The sequence below is a fragment of the Acipenser ruthenus genome, chromosome 2 (assembly GCF_902713425.1).
Source record: "Acipenser ruthenus chromosome 2, fAciRut3.2 maternal haplotype, whole genome shotgun sequence".
Taxonomy (NCBI): domain Eukaryota; kingdom Metazoa; phylum Chordata; class Actinopteri; order Acipenseriformes; family Acipenseridae; genus Acipenser; species Acipenser ruthenus.
In genome coordinates, this window is record NC_081190.1 from 99489739 (window position 1) to 99508392 (window position 18654).

The 18654-nt window shown below is 40.7% G+C and overlaps 13 non-coding genes across 13 annotated transcripts; all 13 read left to right on the forward strand.

Moving 5' to 3' along the window:
* Positions 1-84: 84 nt before the first annotated feature.
* On the forward strand, positions 85-248 carry LOC131707335 (U1 spliceosomal RNA). Its single transcript, XR_009311122.1, has one exon. It is a non-coding gene; the product is annotated as a U1 spliceosomal RNA (small nuclear RNA).
* A 1730-nt stretch (positions 249-1978) lies between these two features.
* LOC131706801 (5S ribosomal RNA) lies at positions 1979-2097 on the forward strand. The gene has a single exon (XR_009310812.1). It is a non-coding gene; the product is annotated as a 5S ribosomal RNA (ribosomal RNA).
* Positions 2098-2989: 892 nt separating this feature from the next.
* Positions 2990-3153, forward strand: LOC131707337 (U1 spliceosomal RNA). The gene has a single exon (XR_009311123.1). It is a non-coding gene; the product is annotated as a U1 spliceosomal RNA (small nuclear RNA).
* A 1738-nt stretch (positions 3154-4891) lies between these two features.
* Positions 4892-5010, forward strand: LOC131706778 (5S ribosomal RNA). The gene has a single exon (XR_009310788.1). It is a non-coding gene; the product is annotated as a 5S ribosomal RNA (ribosomal RNA).
* Positions 5011-5903: 893 nt separating this feature from the next.
* On the forward strand, positions 5904-6067 carry LOC131707338 (U1 spliceosomal RNA). The gene has a single exon (XR_009311124.1). It is a non-coding gene; the product is annotated as a U1 spliceosomal RNA (small nuclear RNA).
* A 1737-nt stretch (positions 6068-7804) lies between these two features.
* LOC131706677 (5S ribosomal RNA) lies at positions 7805-7923 on the forward strand. The gene has a single exon (XR_009310738.1). It is a non-coding gene; the product is annotated as a 5S ribosomal RNA (ribosomal RNA).
* Positions 7924-8816: 893 nt separating this feature from the next.
* Positions 8817-8980, forward strand: LOC131707339 (U1 spliceosomal RNA). Its single transcript, XR_009311126.1, has one exon. It is a non-coding gene; the product is annotated as a U1 spliceosomal RNA (small nuclear RNA).
* A 1739-nt stretch (positions 8981-10719) lies between these two features.
* On the forward strand, positions 10720-10838 carry LOC131706681 (5S ribosomal RNA). The gene has a single exon (XR_009310739.1). It is a non-coding gene; the product is annotated as a 5S ribosomal RNA (ribosomal RNA).
* Positions 10839-11731: 893 nt separating this feature from the next.
* On the forward strand, positions 11732-11895 carry LOC131707341 (U1 spliceosomal RNA). Its single transcript, XR_009311133.1, has one exon. It is a non-coding gene; the product is annotated as a U1 spliceosomal RNA (small nuclear RNA).
* A 1737-nt stretch (positions 11896-13632) lies between these two features.
* LOC131706684 (5S ribosomal RNA) lies at positions 13633-13751 on the forward strand. The gene has a single exon (XR_009310740.1). It is a non-coding gene; the product is annotated as a 5S ribosomal RNA (ribosomal RNA).
* An 893-nt stretch (positions 13752-14644) lies between these two features.
* On the forward strand, positions 14645-14808 carry LOC131707343 (U1 spliceosomal RNA). Its single transcript, XR_009311134.1, has one exon. It is a non-coding gene; the product is annotated as a U1 spliceosomal RNA (small nuclear RNA).
* A 1737-nt stretch (positions 14809-16545) lies between these two features.
* LOC131706688 (5S ribosomal RNA) lies at positions 16546-16664 on the forward strand. Its single transcript, XR_009310742.1, has one exon. It is a non-coding gene; the product is annotated as a 5S ribosomal RNA (ribosomal RNA).
* Positions 16665-17557: 893 nt separating this feature from the next.
* On the forward strand, positions 17558-17721 carry LOC131707345 (U1 spliceosomal RNA). Its single transcript, XR_009311136.1, has one exon. It is a non-coding gene; the product is annotated as a U1 spliceosomal RNA (small nuclear RNA).
* The last annotated feature ends 933 nt before the right edge of the window (positions 17722-18654 follow it).

Here is an 18654-nt window from a genome sequence, read left to right on the forward strand (position 1 = left end):
GTTTCTTTAAATTGCAGATGTAGGCACCGTTTCTTTGAAAAATGTCTCTTGTGGACGGGTGACGACTCGCAATGTGTACAACTCATACTTACCTGGCAGGGGAGATACCATGATCATGAAGGTGGTTCACCCAGGGCGAGGCTCGGCCATTGCACTCCGGCTGTGCTGACCCCTGCGAATTCCCCAAATGCGGGAATCTCGACTGCATAATTTCTGGTAGTGGGGGACTGCGTTCGCGCTCTCCCCTGAAACTATGGTCAAAGACAGAAACAAACACGAACCCGTCGGAGGAAGGAACTCACTCACTCACTCACTAGTTGTTCAACAACTCTCCGGCAGGCGGCTTCGTCACACAGGGAGTCAGGTTTTCTTTAAAAGGAGCTCAATGTTTTTAGCTTTCTGACTGTCAAATAAATAGCTACGTGGTTCCTGCACATCTATTTCCATGTTTCGTTATTTTTAATTGACAAGACTAAAAGTAAAGACTCAGCAGTGTCTGTATCAAAGTTTTTATTTTTATTTTAAATAATTGGAAATCATTTTCGAGCTTATCACTTTTATTTATTTAGTTGATGTTTTTTATTCAGATAAACTGTGCATCACAACTGCTGCTGCTGCTGCTGCTGCTGCAGAGTCACTTACAATAGGACCTGGGTTTTACATCTCATTTGAAGGAAGGAGCACAAGGAGGTTAAGGGACTTGCTCAGGGACAGGGTCACACACAATGAGCCAGTGGCTGAGCTGGGATTGAACCAGGAACCTCCCGGTAACAAGAGCTTTTCTTTAACCACCTGACCACTAAGCCCCTTAAATCATATCTTGCCAGACAAACACTTTAATTAGACAACATAAAACCACATACAAGCAGATTTACAAGCAGGGCTGCAATCGCGTTCGCGCTCTCCCCTGATGTTATAGTCAAAGTTAAAAACACAGGTATTGAAAGCAATTAGCGATTATCTATATATCTCCAGCAGGTGGCTCTGTCAGACTGGGAATGAGATTTTGTTTTTTCTTTCGGAGCGTATAATGTTCTAGAAAGTACCAAAGTGTTTTATGTACATGTATTGTGAAGTGTTTCATCTTGAGAAGACAAAGTAACGAGTCAGCGGCACGTGTATCAAAGTTACAAAGTTGCTAATATTAAAGAAGACGAGGTTCAGCGGTACAGTTGTTTTTTTAAACCATAGTGTTTCAGTTCTGTACAGACGTTCTATGTCGTTATCCGTTATTGATTCAGCTTTATTTAGATGATTGCCTTTACCTTGTTTTAATTTCCCGTTCCTCTGAGATACGAATCTACCAGCTTTACATCTTTTTTTTTTTTTTTTTAACGTATTCTCATTTTGTTGATCATTAATGCACATTTCTGTACTGTGGGTGTTGTCGAGCGATTGAAAACGAGACATTTTGTGTTTGAATTGAAAGTGATGGTCTCGAGGAGTCGAACAGGTCACAATAAGCCTTCATCCATGTATCATGTAACCACATGTATGCTGTCTCTAACTGGAGGAGAGGGACCCTTGCCGTACTGCTCAGCCTAAAGAACCACACGAGTTGTTTGAAAGGGGGATTTATTTTGTAGAATAAACATCAAATTGGTTTCAGGGCATACAGTCCTCCAACGGCAACACAGCTCAGTAGTACAGCTGAGATCCATTACAACACTGCTGCAGATTCAAACTAAAAGAGGGTAATATACAAAATGGATGCCTTTGAGAACTTAACACTTTCAATGCCAACGTGTGGCTACTACTTTGTGAACATACAATTTCGCAAGAATCTAATGGCACTTTTAATGCTGCTATATACACACACAGACACACGGACACACGGGCCCGCACACGTGGAGCCCAGAGCTGCTTAAATGTTAACGTTTGTGACAAATTAGAGATCTGGAAATCCCTCCCCCAACCTGTCATTGCATGAATGATATTAACTTAATACTATGAAAGAGATAAACCAAGACTGTCGTTCGCTTACGGCCATACCACCTTGAGAACGCCCGATCTCGTCTGATCTCGGAAGCTAAGCAAGGTCGGGCCTGGTTAGTACTTGGATGGGAGACCGCCTGGGAATACCAGATGCTGTAAGCTTTTCTTTCTGCAGCTTGACAGGGGGCGCTATTTCCCTTGTTATTTATGTTACTAACCTGGAAGCTGTAAGTCTAAACATCGTTTTCTTTTTTTGTTTTTTTATTGTCCCATTCCACACACGAACAAGTATTGTATCAGCCTTTACTGGTTTTGAAAACTGAGTTAGGACAGAAAGGGTTATCGTATTATATTCTAAGCCGAAACTACCAGTAGCGGTCCGATACAAACAAATGTGAACAGGGTTAAGACAAAAGTACTGACGAGTTTTGCTAGTTATGGTTAGTTTAATTAATTAAAAAAAGAAATAAAAGTTGATGAAGTACTTTTTATTATAGTAACAGAACGAGACATGTTTTAAAGCCACAAACTGCGTGTTTAGATTATTGTGCCAAACAAGAGAACAAAACGAGCATATCAACCAAGAACGGATTTAGTGACCCGTTCATTCGTTCGAGTTTATTTATATTATGTGTGACCTTAACAAATGTTTGACCAATGTTTTGCTTGCTTTCTTTTTGAAAGTCGTACATTTGTTACATTTTTTTTTATTTCGTTTACGCAGACGTGTATACAGACCCGTCGCTTCTTTTGCGGAACATCTCACATGCTGCTGCACGAATGACGTCGTCCTGTGTAAATCCTGGCATCTTGTCCTCCAATGATAAAGGCGCATGCAAATATATACCGAGAGGCATTACGGGAATGCAATTTATAAATACTTATACTGAAAACTGAAGGAACCCATTACACCCAACAGACTGGAAAGTGCGATATGATAACAATGAAAATGTTATATTAGGAAAAGAGTGTTTCTTTAAATTGCAGATGTAGGCACCGTTTCTTTGAAAAATGTCTCTTGTGGACGGGTGACGACTCGCAATGTGTACAACTCATACTTACCTGGCAGGGGAGATACCATGATCATGAAGGTGGTTCACCCAGGGCGAGGCTCGGCCATTGCACTCCGGCTGTGCTGACCCCTGCGAATTCCCCAAATGCGGGAATCTCGACTGCATAATTTCTGGTAGTGGGGGACTGCGTTCGCGCTCTCCCCTGAAACTATGGTCAAAGACAGAAACAAACACGAACCCGTCGGAGGAAGGAAGGAACTCACTAGTTGTTCAACAACTCTCCGGCAGGCGGCTTCGTCACACAGGGAGTCAGGTTTTCTTTAAAAGGAGCTCAATGTTTTTAGCTTTCTGACTGTCAAATAAATAGCTACGTGGTTCCTGCACATCTATTTCCATGTTTCGTTATTTTTTATTGACAAGACTAAAAGTAAAGACTCAGCAGTGTCTGTATCAAAGTTTTTATTTTTATTTTAAATAATTGGAAATCATTTTCGAGCTTATCAGTTTTATTTATTTAGTTGATGTTTTTTATTCAAAGCAACTTACAGATAAACTGTGCATCACAACTGCTGCTGCTGCTGCTGCTGCTGCTGCTGAGTCACTTACAATAGGACCTGGGTTTTACATCTCATTTGAAGGAAGGAGCACAAGGAGGTTAAGGGACTTGCTCAGGGACAGGGTCACACACAATGAGCCAGTGGCTGAGCTGGGATTGAACCAGGAACCTCCCGGTAACAAGAGCTTTTCTTTAACCACCTGACCACTAAGCCCCTTAAATCATATCTTGGCAGACAAACACTTTAATTAGACAACATAAAACCACATACAAGCAGATTTACAAGCAGGGCTGCAATCGCGTTCGCGCTCTCCCCTGATGTTATAGTCAAAGTTAAAAACACAGGTATTGAAAGCAATTAGCGATTATCTATATATCTCCAGCAGGTGGCTCTGTCAGACTGGGAATGAGATTTTGTTTTTTCTTTCGGAGCGTATAATGTTCTAGAAAGTACCAAAGTGTTTTATGTACATGTATTGTGAAGTGTTTCATCTTGAGAAGACAAAGTAACGAGTCAGCGGCACGTGTATCAAAGTTACAAAGTTGCTAATATTAAAGAAGACGAGGTTCAGCGGTACAGTTGTTTTTTTAAAACATAGTGTTTCAGTTCTGTACAGACGTTCTATGTCGTTATCCGTTATTGATTCAGCTTTATTTAGATGATTGCCTTTACCTTGTTTTAATTTCCCGTTCCTCTGAGATACGAATCTACCAGCTTTACATCTTTTTTTTTTTTTTTTTTAACGTATTCTCATTTTGTTGATCATTAATGCACATTTCTGTACTGTGGGTGTTGTCGAGCGATTGAAAACGAGACATTTTGTGTTTGAATTGAAAGTGATGGTCTCGAGGAGTCGAACAGGTCACAATAAGCCTTCATCCATGTATCATGTAACCACATGTATGCTGTCTCTAACTGGAGGAGAGGGACCCTTGCCGTACTGCTCAGCCTAAAGAACCACACGAGTTGTTTGAAAGGGGGATTTATTTTGTAGAATAAACATCAAATTGGTTTCAGGGCATACAGTCCTCCAACGGCAACACAGCTCAGTAGTACAGCTGAGATCCATTACAACACTGCTGCAGATTCAAACTAAAAGAGGGTAATATACAAAATGGATGCCTTTGAGAACTTAACACTTTCAATGCCAACGTGTGGCTACTACTTTGTGAACATACAATTTCGCAAGAATCTAATGGCACTTTTAATGCTGCTATATACACACACAGACACACGGACACACGGGCCCGCACACGTGGAGCCCAGAGCTGCTTAAATGTTAACGTTTGTGACAAATTAGAGATCTGGAAATCCCTCCCCCAACGTGTCATTGCATGAATGATATTAACTTAATACTATGAAAGAGATAAACCAAGACTGTCGTTCGCTTACGGCCATACCACCTTGAGAACGCCCGATCTCGTCTGATCTCGGAAGCTAAGCAAGGTCGGGCCTGGTTAGTATTTGGATGGGAGACCGCCTGGGAATACCAGGTGCTGTAAGCTTTTCTTTCTGCAGCTTGACAGGGGGCGCTATTTCCCTTGTTATTTATGTTACTAACCTGGAAGCTGTAAGTCTAAACATCGTTTTCTTTTTTTTGTTTTTTTATTGTCCCATTCCACACACGAACAAGTATTGTATCAGCCTTTACTGGTTTTGAAAACTGAGTTAGGACAGAAAGGGTTATCGTATTATATTCTAAGCCGAAACTACCAGTAGCGGTCCGATACAAACAAATGTGAACAGGGTTAAGACAAAAGTACTGACGAGTTTTGCTAGTTATGGTTAGTTTAATGAATTAAAAAAAGAAATAAAAGTTGATGAAGTACTTTTTATTATAGTAACAGAACGAGACATGTTTTAAAGCCACAAACTGCGTGTTTAGATTATTGTGCCAAACAAGAGAACAAAACGAGCATATCAACCAAGAACGGATTTAGTGACCCGTTCATTCGTTCGAGTTTATTTATATTATGTGTGACCTTAACAAATGTTTGACCAATGTTTTGCTTGCTTTCTTTTTGAAAGTCGTACATTTGTTACATTTTTTTTTATTTCGTTTACGCAGACGTGTATACAGACCCGTCGCTTCTTTTGCGGAACATCTCACATGCTGCTGCACGAATGACGTCGTCCTGTGTAAATCCTGGCATCTTGTCCTCCAATGATAAAGGCGCATGCAAATATATACCGAGAGGCATTACGGGAATGCAATTTATAAATACTTATACTGAAAACTGAAGGAACCCATTACACCCAACAGACTGGAAAGTGCGATATGATAACAATGAAAATGTTATATTAGGAAAAGAGTGTTTCTTTAAATTGCAGATGTAGGCACCGTTTCTTTGAAAAATGTCTCTTGTGGACGGGTGACGACTCGCAATGTGTACAACTCATACTTACCTGGCAGGGGAGATACCATGATCATGAAGGTGGTTCACCCAGGGCGAGGCTCGGCCATTGCACTCCGGCTGTGCTGACCCCTGCGAATTCCCCAAATGCGGGAATCTCGACTGCATAATTTCTGGTAGTGGGGGACTGCGTTCGCGCTCTCCCCTGAAACTATGGTCAAAGACAGAAACAAACACGAACCCGTCGGAGGAAGGAACTCACTCACTAGTTGTTCAACAACTCTCCGGCAGGCGGCTTCGTCAAACAGGGAGTCAGGTTTTCTTTAAAAGGAGCTCAATGTTTTTAGCTTTCTGACTGTCAAATAAATAGCTACGTGGTTCCTGCACATCTATTTCCATGTTTCGTTATTTTTTATTGACAAGACTAAAAGTAAAGACTCAGCAGTGTCTGTATCAAAGTTTTTATTTTTATTTTAAATAATTGGAAATCATTTTCGAGCTTATCAGTTTTATTTATTTAGTTGATGTTTTTTATTCAAAGCAACTTACAGATAAACTGTGCATCACAACTGCTGCTGCTGCTGCTGCTGCTGCTGCTGAGTCACTTACAATAGGACCTGGGTTTTACATCTCATTTGAAGGAAGGAGCACAAGGAGGTTAAGGGACTTGCTCAGGGACAGGGTCACACACAATGAGCCAGTGGCTGAGCTGGGATTGAACCAGGAACCTCCCGGTAAAAAGAGCTTTTCTTTAACCACCTGACCACTAAGCCCCTTAAATCATATCTTGGCAGACAAACACTTTAATTAGACAACATAAAACCACATACAAGCAGATTTACAAGCAGGGCTGCAATCGCGTTCGCGCTCTCCCCTGATGTTATAGTCAAAGTTAAAAACACAGGTATTGAAAGCAATTAGCGATTATCTATATATCTCCAGCAGGTGGCTCTGTCAGACTGGGAATGAGATTTTGTTTTTTCTTTCGGAGCGTATAATGTTCTAGAAAGTACCAAAGTGTTTTATGTACATGTATTGTGAAGTGTTTCATCTTGAGAAGACAAAGTAACGAGTCAGCGGCACGTGTATCAAAGTTACAAAGTTGCTAATATTAAAGAAGACGAGGTTCAGCGGTACAGTTGTTTTTTTAAAACATAGTGTTTCAGTTCTGTACAGACGTTCTATGTCGTTATCCGTTATTGATTCAGCTTTATTTAGATGATTGCCTTTACCTTGTTTTAATTTCCCGTTCCTCTGAGATACGAATCTACCAGCTTTACATCTTTTTTTTTTTTTTTTTAACGTATTCTCATTTTGTTGATCATTAATGCACATTTCTGTACTGTGGGTGTTGTCGAGCGATTGAAAACGAGACATTTTGTGTTTGAATTGAAAGTGATGGTCTCGAGGAGTCGAACAGGTCACAATAAGCCTTCATCCATGTATCATGTAACCACATGTATGCTGTCTCTAACTGGAGGAGAGGGACCCTTGCCGTACTGCTCAGCCTAAAGAACCACACGAGTTGTTTGAAAGGGGGATTTATTTTGTAGAATAAACATCAAATTGGTTTCAGGGCATACAGTCCTCCAACGGCAACACAGCTCAGTAGTACAGCTGAGATCCATTACAACACTGCTGCAGATTCAAACTAAAAGAGGGTAATATACAAAATGGATGCCTTTGAGAACTTAACACTTTCAATGCCAACGTGTGGCTACTACTTTGTGAACATACAATTTCGCAAGAATCTAATGGCACTTTTAATGCTGCTATATACACACACAGACACACGGACACACGGGCCCGCACACGTGGAGCCCAGAGCTGCTTAAATGTTAACGTTTGTGACAAATTAGAGATCTGGAAATCCCTCCCCCAACCTGTCATTGCATGAATGATATTAACTTAATACTATGAAAGAGATAAACCAAGACTGTCGTTCGCTTACGGCCATACCACCTTGAGAACGCCCGATCTCGTCTGATCTCGGAAGCTAAGCAAGGTCGGGCCTGGTTAGTACTTGGATGGGAGACCGCCTGGGAATACCAGGTGCTGTAAGCTTTTCTTTCTGCAGCTTGACAGGGGGCGCTATTTCCCTTGTTATTTATGTTACTAACCTGGAAGCTGTAAGTCTAAACATCGTTTTCTTTTTTTTGTTTTTTTATTGTCCCATTCCACACACGAACAAGTATTGTATCAGCCTTTACTGGTTTTGAAAACTGAGTTAGGACAGAAAGGGTTATCGTATTATATTCTAAGCCGAAACTACCAGTAGCGGTCCGATACAAACAAATGTGAACAGGGTTAAGACAAAAGTACTGACGAGTTTTGCTAGTTATGGTTAGTTTAATGAATTAAAAAAAGAAATAAAAGTTGATGAAGTACTTTTTATTATAGTAACAGAACGAGACATGTTTTAAAGCCACAAACTGCGTGTTTAGATTATTGTGCCAAACAAGAGAACAAAACGAGCATATCAACCAAGAACGGATTTAGTGACCCGTTCATTCGTTCGAGTTTATTTATATTATGTGTGACCTTAACAAATGTTTGACCAATGTTTTGCTTGCTTTCGTTTTGAAAGTCGTACATTTGTTACATTTTTTTTTATTTCGTTTACGCAGACGTGTATACAGACCCGTCGCTTCTTTTGCGGAACATCTCACATGCTGCTGCACGAATGACGTCGTCCTGTGTAAATCCTGGCATCTTGTCCTCCAATGATAAAGGCGCATGCAAATATATACCGAGAGGCATTACGGGAATGCAATTTATAAATACTTATACTGAAAACTGAAGGAACCCATTACACCCAACAGACTGGAAAGTGCGATATGATAACAATGAAAATGTTATATTAGGAAAAGAGTGTTTCTTTAAATTGCAGATGTAGGCACCGTTTCTTTGAAAAATGTCTCTTGTGGACGGGTGACGACTCGCAATGTGTACAACTCATACTTACCTGGCAGGGGAGATACCATGATCATGAAGGTGGTTCACCCAGGGCGAGGCTCGGCCATTGCACTCCGGCTGTGCTGACCCCTGCGAATTCCCCAAATGCGGGAATCTCGACTGCATAATTTCTGGTAGTGGGGGACTGCGTTCGCGCTCTCCCCTGAAACTATGGTCAAAGACAGAAACAAACACGAACCCGTCGGAGGAAGGAACTCACTCACTAGTTGTTCAACAACTCTCCGGCAGGCGGCTTCGTCACACAGGGAGTCAGGTTTTCTTTAAAAGGAGCTCAATGTTTTTAGCTTTCTGACTGTCAAATAAATAGCTACGTGGTTCCTGCACATCTATTTCCATGTTTCGTTATTTTTTATTGACAAGACTAAAAGTAAAGACTCAGCAGTGTCTGTATCAAAGTTTTTATTTTTATTTTAAATAATTGGAAATCATTTTCGAGCTTATCAGTTTTATTTATTTAGTTGATGTTTTTTATTCAAAGCAACTTACAGATAAACTGTGCATCACAACTGCTGCTGCTGCTGCTGCTGCTGCTGCTGCTGAGTCACTTACAATAGGACCTGGGTTTTACATCTCATTTGAAGGAAGGAGCACAAGGAGGTTAAGGGACTTGCTCAGGGACAGGGTCACACACAATGAGCCAGTGGCTGAGCTGGGATTGAACCAGGAACCTCCCGGTAACAAGAGCTTTTCTTTAACCACCTGACCACTAAGCCCCTTAAATCATATCTTGGCAGACAAACACTTTAATTAGACAACATAAAACCACATACAAGCAGATTTACAAGCAGGGCTGCAATCGCGTTCGCGCTCTCCCCTGATGTTATAGTCAAAGTTAAAAACACAGGTATTGAAAGCAATTAGCGATTATCTATATATCTCCAGCAGGTGGCTCTGTCAGACTGGGAATGAGATTTTGTTTTTTCTTTCGGAGCGTATAATGTTCTAGAAAGTACCAAAGTGTTTTATGTACATGTATTGTGAAGTGTTTCATCTTGAGAAGACAAAGTAACGAGTCAGCGGCACGTGTATCAAAGTTACAAAGTTGCTAATATTAAAGAAGACGAGGTTCAGCGGTACAGTTGTTTTTTTAAACCATAGTGTTTCAGTTCTGTACAGACGTTCTATGTCGTTATCCGTTATTGATTCAGCTTTATTTAGATGATTGCCTTTACCTTGTTTTAATTTCCCGTTCCTCTGAGATACGAATCTACCAGCTTTACATCTTTTTTTTTTTTTTTTAACGTATTCTCATTTTGTTGATCATTAATGCACATTTCTGTACTGTGGGTGTTGTCGAGCGATTGAAAACGAGACATTTTGTGTTTGAATTGAAAGTGATGGTCTCGAGGAGTCGAACAGGTCACAATAAGCCTTCATCCATGTATCATGTAACCACATGTATGCTGTCTCTAACTGGAGGAGAGGGACCCTTGCCGTACTGCTCAGCCTAAAGAACCACACGAGTTGTTTGAAAGGGGGATTTATTTTGTAGAATAAACATCAAATTGGTTTCAGGGCATACAGTCCTCCAACGGCAACACAGCTCAGTAGTACAGCTGAGATCCATTACAACACTGCTGCAGATTCAAACTAAAAGAGGGTAATATACAAAATGGATGCCTTTGAGAACTTAACACTTTCAATGCCAACGTGTGGCTACTACTTTGTGAACATACAATTTCGCAAGAATCTAATGGCACTTTTAATGCTGCTATATACACACACAGACACACGGACACACGGGCCCGCACACGTGGAGCCCAGAGCTGCTTAAATGTTAACGTTTGTGACAAATTAGAGATCTGGAAATCCCTCCCCCAACCTGTCATTGCATGAATGATATTAACTTAATACTATGAAAGAGATAAACCAAGACTGTCGTTCGCTTACGGCCATACCACCTTGAGAACGCCCGATCTCGTCTGATCTCGGAAGCTAAGCAAGGTCGGGCCTGGTTAGTACTTGGATGGGAGACCGCCTGGGAATACCAGGTGCTGTAAGCTTTTCTTTCTGCAGCTTGACAGGGGGCGCTATTTCCCTTGTTATTTATGTTACTAACCTGGAAGCTGTAAGTCTAAACATCGTTTTCTTTTTTTTGTTTTTTTATTGTCCCATTCCACACACGAACAAGTATTGTATCAGCCTTTACTGGTTTTGAAAACTGAGTTAGGACAGAAAGGGTTATCGTATTATATTCTAAGCCGAAACTACCAGTAGCGGTCCGATACAAACAAATGTGAACAGGGTTAAGACAAAAGTACTGACGAGTTTTGCTAGTTATGGTTAGTTTAATTAATTAAAAAAAGAAATAAAAGTTGATGAAGTACTTTTTATTATAGTAACAGAACGAGACATGTTTTAAAGCCACAAACTGCGTGTTTAGATTATTGTGCCAAACAAGAGAACAAAACGAGCATATCAACCAAGAACGGATTTAGTGACCCGTTCATTCGTTCGAGTTTATTTATATTATGTGTGACCTTAACAAATGTTTGACCAATGTTTTGCTTGCTTTCTTTTTGAAAGTCGTACATTTGTTACATTTTTTTTTATTTCGTTTACGCAGACGTGTATACAGACCCGTCGCTTCTTTTGCGGAACATCTCACATGCTGCTGCACGAATGACGTCGTCCTGTGTAAATCCTGGCATCTTGTCCTCCAATGATAAAGGCGCATGCAAATATATACCGAGAGGCATTACGGGAATGCAATTTATAAATACTTATACTGAAAACTGAAGGAACCCATTACACCCAACAGACTGGAAAGTGCGATATGATAACAATGAAAATGTTATATTAGGAAAAGAGTGTTTCTTTAAATTGCAGATGTAGGCACCGTTTCTTTGAAAAATGTCTCTTGTGGACGGGTGACGACTCGCAATGTGTACAACTCATACTTACCTGGCAGGGGAGATACCATGATCATGAAGGTGGTTCACCCAGGGCGAGGCTCGGCCATTGCACTCCGGCTGTGCTGACCCCTGCGAATTCCCCAAATGCGGGAATCTCGACTGCATAATTTCTGGTAGTGGGGGACTGCGTTCGCGCTCTCCCCTGAAACTATGGTCAAAGACAGAAACAAACACGAACCCGTCGGAGGAAGGAACTCACTCACTAGTTGTTCAACAACTCTCCGGCAGGCGGCTTCGTCACACAGGGAGTCAGGTTTTCTTTAAAAGGAGCTCAATGTTTTTAGCTTTCTGACTGTCAAATAAATAGCTACGTGGTTCCTGCACATCTATTTCCATGTTTCGTTATTTTTTATTGACAAGACTAAAAGTAAAGACTCAGCAGTGTCTGTATCAAAGTTTTTATTTTTATTTTAAATAATTGGAAATCATTTTCGAGCTTATCAGTTTTATTTATTTAGTTGATGTTTTTTATTCAAAGCAACTTACAGATAAACTGTGCATCACAACTGCTGCTGCTGCTGCTGCTGCTGCTGCTGAGTCACTTACAATAGGACCTGGGTTTTACATCTCATTTGAAGGAAGGAGCACAAGGAGGTTAAGGGACTTGCTCAGGGACAGGGTCACACACAATGAGCCAGTGGCTGAGCTGGGATTGAACCAGGAACCTCCCGGTAACAAGAGCTTTTCTTTAACCACCTGACCACTAAGCCCCTTAAATCATATCTTGGCAGACAAACACTTTAATTAGACAACATAAAACCACATACAAGCAGATTTACAAGCAGGGCTGCAATCGCGTTCGCGCTCTCCCCTGATGTTATAGTCAAAGTTAAAAACACAGGTATTGAAAGCAATTAGCGATTATCTATATATCTCCAGCAGGTGGCTCTGTCAGACTGGGAATGAGATTTTGTTTTTTCTTTCGGAGCGTATAATGTTCTAGAAAGTACCAAAGTGTTTTATGTACATGTATTGTGAAGTGTTTCATCTTGAGAAGACAAAGTAACGAGTCAGCGGCACGTGTATCAAAGTTACAAAGTTGCTAATATTAAAGAAGACGAGGTTCAGCGGTACAGTTGTTTTTTTAAAACATAGTGTTTCAGTTCTGTACAGACGTTCTATGTCGTTATCCGTTATTGATTCAGCTTTATTTAGATGATTGCCTTTACCTTGTTTTAATTTCCCGTTCCTCTGAGATACGAATCTACCAGCTTTACATCTTTTTTTTTTTTTTTTTAACGTATTCTCATTTTGTTGATCATTAATGCACATTTCTGTACTGTGGGTGTTGTCGAGCGATTGAAAACGAGACATTTTGTGTTTGAATTGAAAGTGATGGTCTCGAGGAGTCGAACAGGTCACAATAAGCCTTCATCCATGTATCATGTAACCACATGTATGCTGTCTCTAACTGGAGGAGAGGGACCCTTGCCGTACTGCTCAGCCTAAAGAACCACACGAGTTGTTTGAAAGGGGGATTTATTTTGTAGAATAAACATCAAATTGGTTTCAGGGCATACAGTCCTCCAACGGCAACACAGCTCAGTAGTACAGCTGAGATCCATTACAACACTGCTGCAGATTCAAACTAAAAGAGGGTAATATACAAAATGGATGCCTTTGAGAACTTAACACTTTCAATGCCAACGTGTGGCTACTACTTTGTGAACATACAATTTCGCAAGAATCTAATGGCACTTTTAATGCTGCTATATACACACACAGACACACGGACACACGGGCCCGCACACGTGGAGCCCAGAGCTGCTTAAATGTTAACGTTTGTGACAAATTAGAGATCTGGAAATCCCTCCCCCAACCTGTCATTGCATGAATGATATTAACTTAATACTATGAAAGAGATAAACCAAGACTGTCGTTCGCTTACGGCCATACCACCTTGAGAACGCCCGATCTCGTCTGATCTCGGAAGCTAAGCAAGGTCGGGCCTGGTTAGTACTTGGATGGGAGACCGCCTGGGAATACCAGGTGCTGTAAGCTTTTCTTTCTGCAGCTTGACAGGGGGCGCTATTTCCCTTGTTATTTATGTTACTAACCTGGAAGCTGTAAGTCTAAACATCGTTTTCTTTTTTTTGTTTTTTTATTGTCCCATTCCACACACGAACAAGTATTGTATCAGCCTTTACTGGTTTTGAAAACTGAGTTAGGACAGAAAGGGTTATCGTATTATATTCTAAGCCGAAACTACCAGTAGCGGTCCGATACAAACAAATGTGAACAGGGTTAAGACAAAAGTACTGACGAGTTTTGCTAGTTATGGTTAGTTTAATGAATTAAAAAAAGAAATAAAAGTTGATGAAGTACTTTTTATTATAGTAACAGAACGAGACATGTTTTAAAGCCACAAACTGCGTGTTTAGATTATTGTGCCAAACAAGAGAACAAAACGAGCATATCAACCAAGAACGGATTTAGTGACCCGTTCATTCGTTCGAGTTTATTTATATTATGTGTGACCTTAACAAATGTTTGACCAATGTTTTGCTTGCTTTCTTTTTGAAAGTCGTACATTTGTTACATTTTTTTTTATTTCGTTTACGCAGACGTGTATACAGACCCGTCGCTTCTTTTGCGGAACATCTCACATGCTGCTGCACGAATGACGTCGTCCTGTGTAAATCCTGGCATCTTGTCCTCCAATGATAAAGGCGCATGCAAATATATACCGAGAGGCATTACGGGAATGCAATTTATAAATACTTATACTGAAAACTGAAGGAACCCATTACACCCAACAGACTGGAAAGTGCGATATGATAACAATGAAAATGTTATATTAGGAAAAGAGTGTTTCTTTAAATTGCAGATGTAGGCACCGTTTCTTTGAAAAATGTCTCTTGTGGACGGGTGACGACTCGCAATGTGTACAACTCATACTTACCTGGCAGGGGAGATACCATGATCATGAAGGTGGTTCACCCAGGGCGAGGCTCGGCCATTGCACTCCGGCTGTGCTGACCCCTGCGAATTCCCCAAATGCGGGAATCTCGACTGCATAATTTCTGGTAGTGGGGGACTGCGTTCGCGCTCTCCCCTGAAACTATGGTCAAAGACAGAAACAAACACGAACCCGTCGGAGGAAGGAACTCACTCACTAGTTGTTCAACAACTCTCCGGCAGGCGGCTTCGTCACACAGGGAGTCAGGTTTTCTTTAAAAGGAGCTCAATGTTTTTAGCTTTCTGACTGTCAAATAAATAGCTACGTGGTTCCTGCACATCTATTTCCATGTTTCGTTATTTTTTATTGACAAGACTAAAAGTAAAGACTCAGCAGTGTCTGTATCAAAGTTTTTATTTTTATTTTAAATAATTGGAAATCATTTTCGAGCTTATCAGTTTTATTTATTTAGTTGATGTTTTTTATTCAAAGCAACTTACAGATAAACTGTGCATCACAACTGCTGCTGCTGCTGCTGCTGCTGCTGCTGAGTCACTTACAATAGGACCTGGGTTTTACATCTCATTTGAAGGAAGGAGCACAAGGAGGTTAAGGGACTTGCTCAGGGACAGGGTCACACACAATGAGCCAGTGGCTGAGCTGGGATTGAACCAGGAACCTCCCGGTAAAAAGAGCTTTTCTTTAACCACCTGACCACTAAGCCCCTTAAATCATATCTTGGCAGACAAACACTTTAATTAGACAACATAAAACCACATACAAGCAGATTTACAAGCAGGGCTGCAATCGCGTTCGCGCTCTCCCCTGATGTTATAGTCAAAGTTAAAAACACAGGTATTGAAAGCAATTAGCGATTATCTATATATCTCCAGCAGGTGGCTCTGTCAGACTGGGAATGAGATTTTGTTTTTTCTTTCGGAGCGTATAATGTTCTAGAAAGTACCAAAGTGTTTTATGTACATGTATTGTGAAGTGTTTCATCTTGAGAAGACAAAGTAACGAGTCAGCGGCACGTGTATCAAAGTTACAAAGTTGCTAATATTAAAGAAGACGAGGTTCAGCGGTACAGTTGTTTTTTTAAACCATAGTGTTTCAGTTCTGTACAGACGTTCTATGTCGTTATCCGTTATTGATTCAGCTTTATTTAGATGATTGCCTTTACCTTGTTTTAATTTCCCGTTCCTCTGAGATACGAATCTACCAGCTTTACATCTTTTTTTTTTTTTTTTTAACGTATTCTCATTTTGTTGATCATTAATGCACATTTCTGTACTGTGGGTGTTGTCGAGCGATTGAAAACGAGACATTTTGTGTTTGAATTGAAAGTGATGGTCTCGAGGAGTCGAACAGGTCACAATAAGCCTTCATCCATGTATCATGTAACCACATGTATGCTGTCTCTAACTGGAGGAGAGGGACCCTTGCCGTACTGCTCAGCCTAAAGAACCACACGAGTTGTTTGAAAGGGGGATTTATTTTGTAGAATAAACATCAAATTGGTTTCAGGGCATACAGTCCTCCAACGGCAACACAGCTCAGTAGTACAGCTGAGATCCATTACAACACTGCTGCAGATTCAAACTAAAAGAGGGTAATATACAAAATGGATGCCTTTGAGAACTTAACACTTTCAATGCCAACGTGTGGCTACTACTTTGTGAACATACAATTTCGCAAGAATCTAATGGCACTTTTAATGCTGCTATATACACACACAGACACACGGACACACGGGCCCGCACACGTGGAGCCCAGAGCTGCTTAAATGTTAACGTTTGTGACAAATTAGAGATCTGGAAATCCCTCCCCCAACCTGTCATTGCATGAATGATATTAACTTAATACTATGAAAGAGATAAACCAAGACTGTCGTTCGCTTACGGCCATACCACCTTGAGAACGCCCGATCTCGTCTGATCTCGGAAGCTAAGCAAGGTCGGGCCTGGTTAGTACTTGGATGGGAGACCGCCTGGGAATACCAGGTGCTGTAAGCTTTTCTTTCTGCAGCTTGACAGGGGGCGCTATTTCCCTTGTTATTTATGTTACTAACCTGGAAGCTGTAAGTCTAAACATCGTTTTCTTTTTTTTGTTTTTTTATTGTCCCATTCCACACACGAACAAGTATTGTATCAGCCTTTACTGGTTTTGAAAACTGAGTTAGGACAGAAAGGGTTATCGTATTATATTCTAAGCCGAAACTACCAGTAGCGGTCCGATACAAACAAATGTGAACAGGGTTAAGACAAAAGTACTGACGAGTTTTGCTAGTTATGGTTAGTTTAATGAATTAAAAAAAGAAATAAAAGTTGATGAAGTACTTTTTATTATAGTAACAGAACGAGACATGTTTTAAAGCCACAAACTGCGTGTTTAGATTATTGTGCCAAACAAGAGAACAAAACGAGCATATCAACCAAGAACGGATTTAGTGACCCGTTCATTCGTTCGAGTTTATTTATATTATGTGTGACCTTAACAAATGTTTGACCAATGTTTTGCTTGCTTTCTTTTTGAAAGTCGTACATTTGTTACATTTTTTTTTATTTCGTTTACGCAGACGTGTATACAGACCCGTCGCTTCTTTTGCGGAACATCTCACATGCTGCTGCACGAATGACGTCGTCCTGTGTAAATCCTGGCATCTTGTCCTCCAATGATAAAGGCGCATGCAAATATATACCGAGAGGCATTACGGGAATGCAATTTATAAATACTTATACTGAAAACTGAAGGAACCCATTACACCCAACAGACTGGAAAGTGCGATATGATAACAATGAAAATGTTATATTAGGAAAAGAGTGTTTCTTTAAATTGCAGATGTAGGCACCGTTTCTTTGAAAAATGTCTCTTGTGGACGGGTGACGACTCGCAATGTGTACAACTCATACTTACCTGGCAGGGGAGATACCATGATCATGAAGGTGGTTCACCCAGGGCGAGGCTCGGCCATTGCACTCCGGCTGTGCTGACCCCTGCGAATTCCCCAAATGCGGGAATCTCGACTGCATAATTTCTGGTAGTGGGGGACTGCGTTCGCGCTCTCCCCTGAAACTATGGTCAAAGACAGAAACAAACACGAACCCGTCGGAGGAAGGAACTCACTCACTAGTTGTTCAACAACTCTCCGGCAGGCGGCTTCGTCACACAGGGAGTCAGGTTTTCTTTAAAAGGAGCTCAATGTTTTTAGCTTTCTGACTGTCAAATAAATAGCTACGTGGTTCCTGCACATCTATTTCCATGTTTCGTTATTTTTTATTGACAAGACTAAAAGTAAAGACTCAGCAGTGTCTGTATCAAAGTTTTTATTTTTATTTTAAATAATTGGAAATCATTTTCGAGCTTATCAGTTTTATTTATTTAGTTGATGTTTTTTATTCAAAGCAACTTACAGATAAACTGTGCATCACAACTGTTGCTGCTGCTGCTGCTGAGTCACTTACAATAGGACCTGGGTTTTACATCTCATTTGAAGGAAGGAGCACAAGGAGGTTAAGGGACTTGCTCAGGGACAGGGTCACACACAATGAGCCAGTGGCTGAGCTGGGATTGAACCAGGAACCTCCCGGTAACAAGAGCTTTTCTTTAACCACCTGACCACTAAGCCCCTTAAATCATATCTTGGCAGACAAACACTTTAATTAGACAACATAAAACCACATACAAGCAGATTTACAAGCAGGGCTGCAATCGCGTTCGCGCTCTCCCCTGATGTTATAGTCAAAGTTAAAAACACAGGTATTGAAAGCAATTAGCGATTATCTATATATCTCCAGCAGGTGGCTCTGTCAGACTGGGAATGAGATTTTGTTTTTTCTTTCGGAGCGTATAATGTTCTAGAAAGTACCAAAGTGTTTTATGTACATGTATTGTGAAGTGTTTCATCTTGAGAAGACAAAGTAACGAGTCAGCGGCACGTGTATCAAAGTTGCTAATATTAAAGAAGACGAGGTTCAGCGGTACAGTTGTTTTTTTAAACCATAG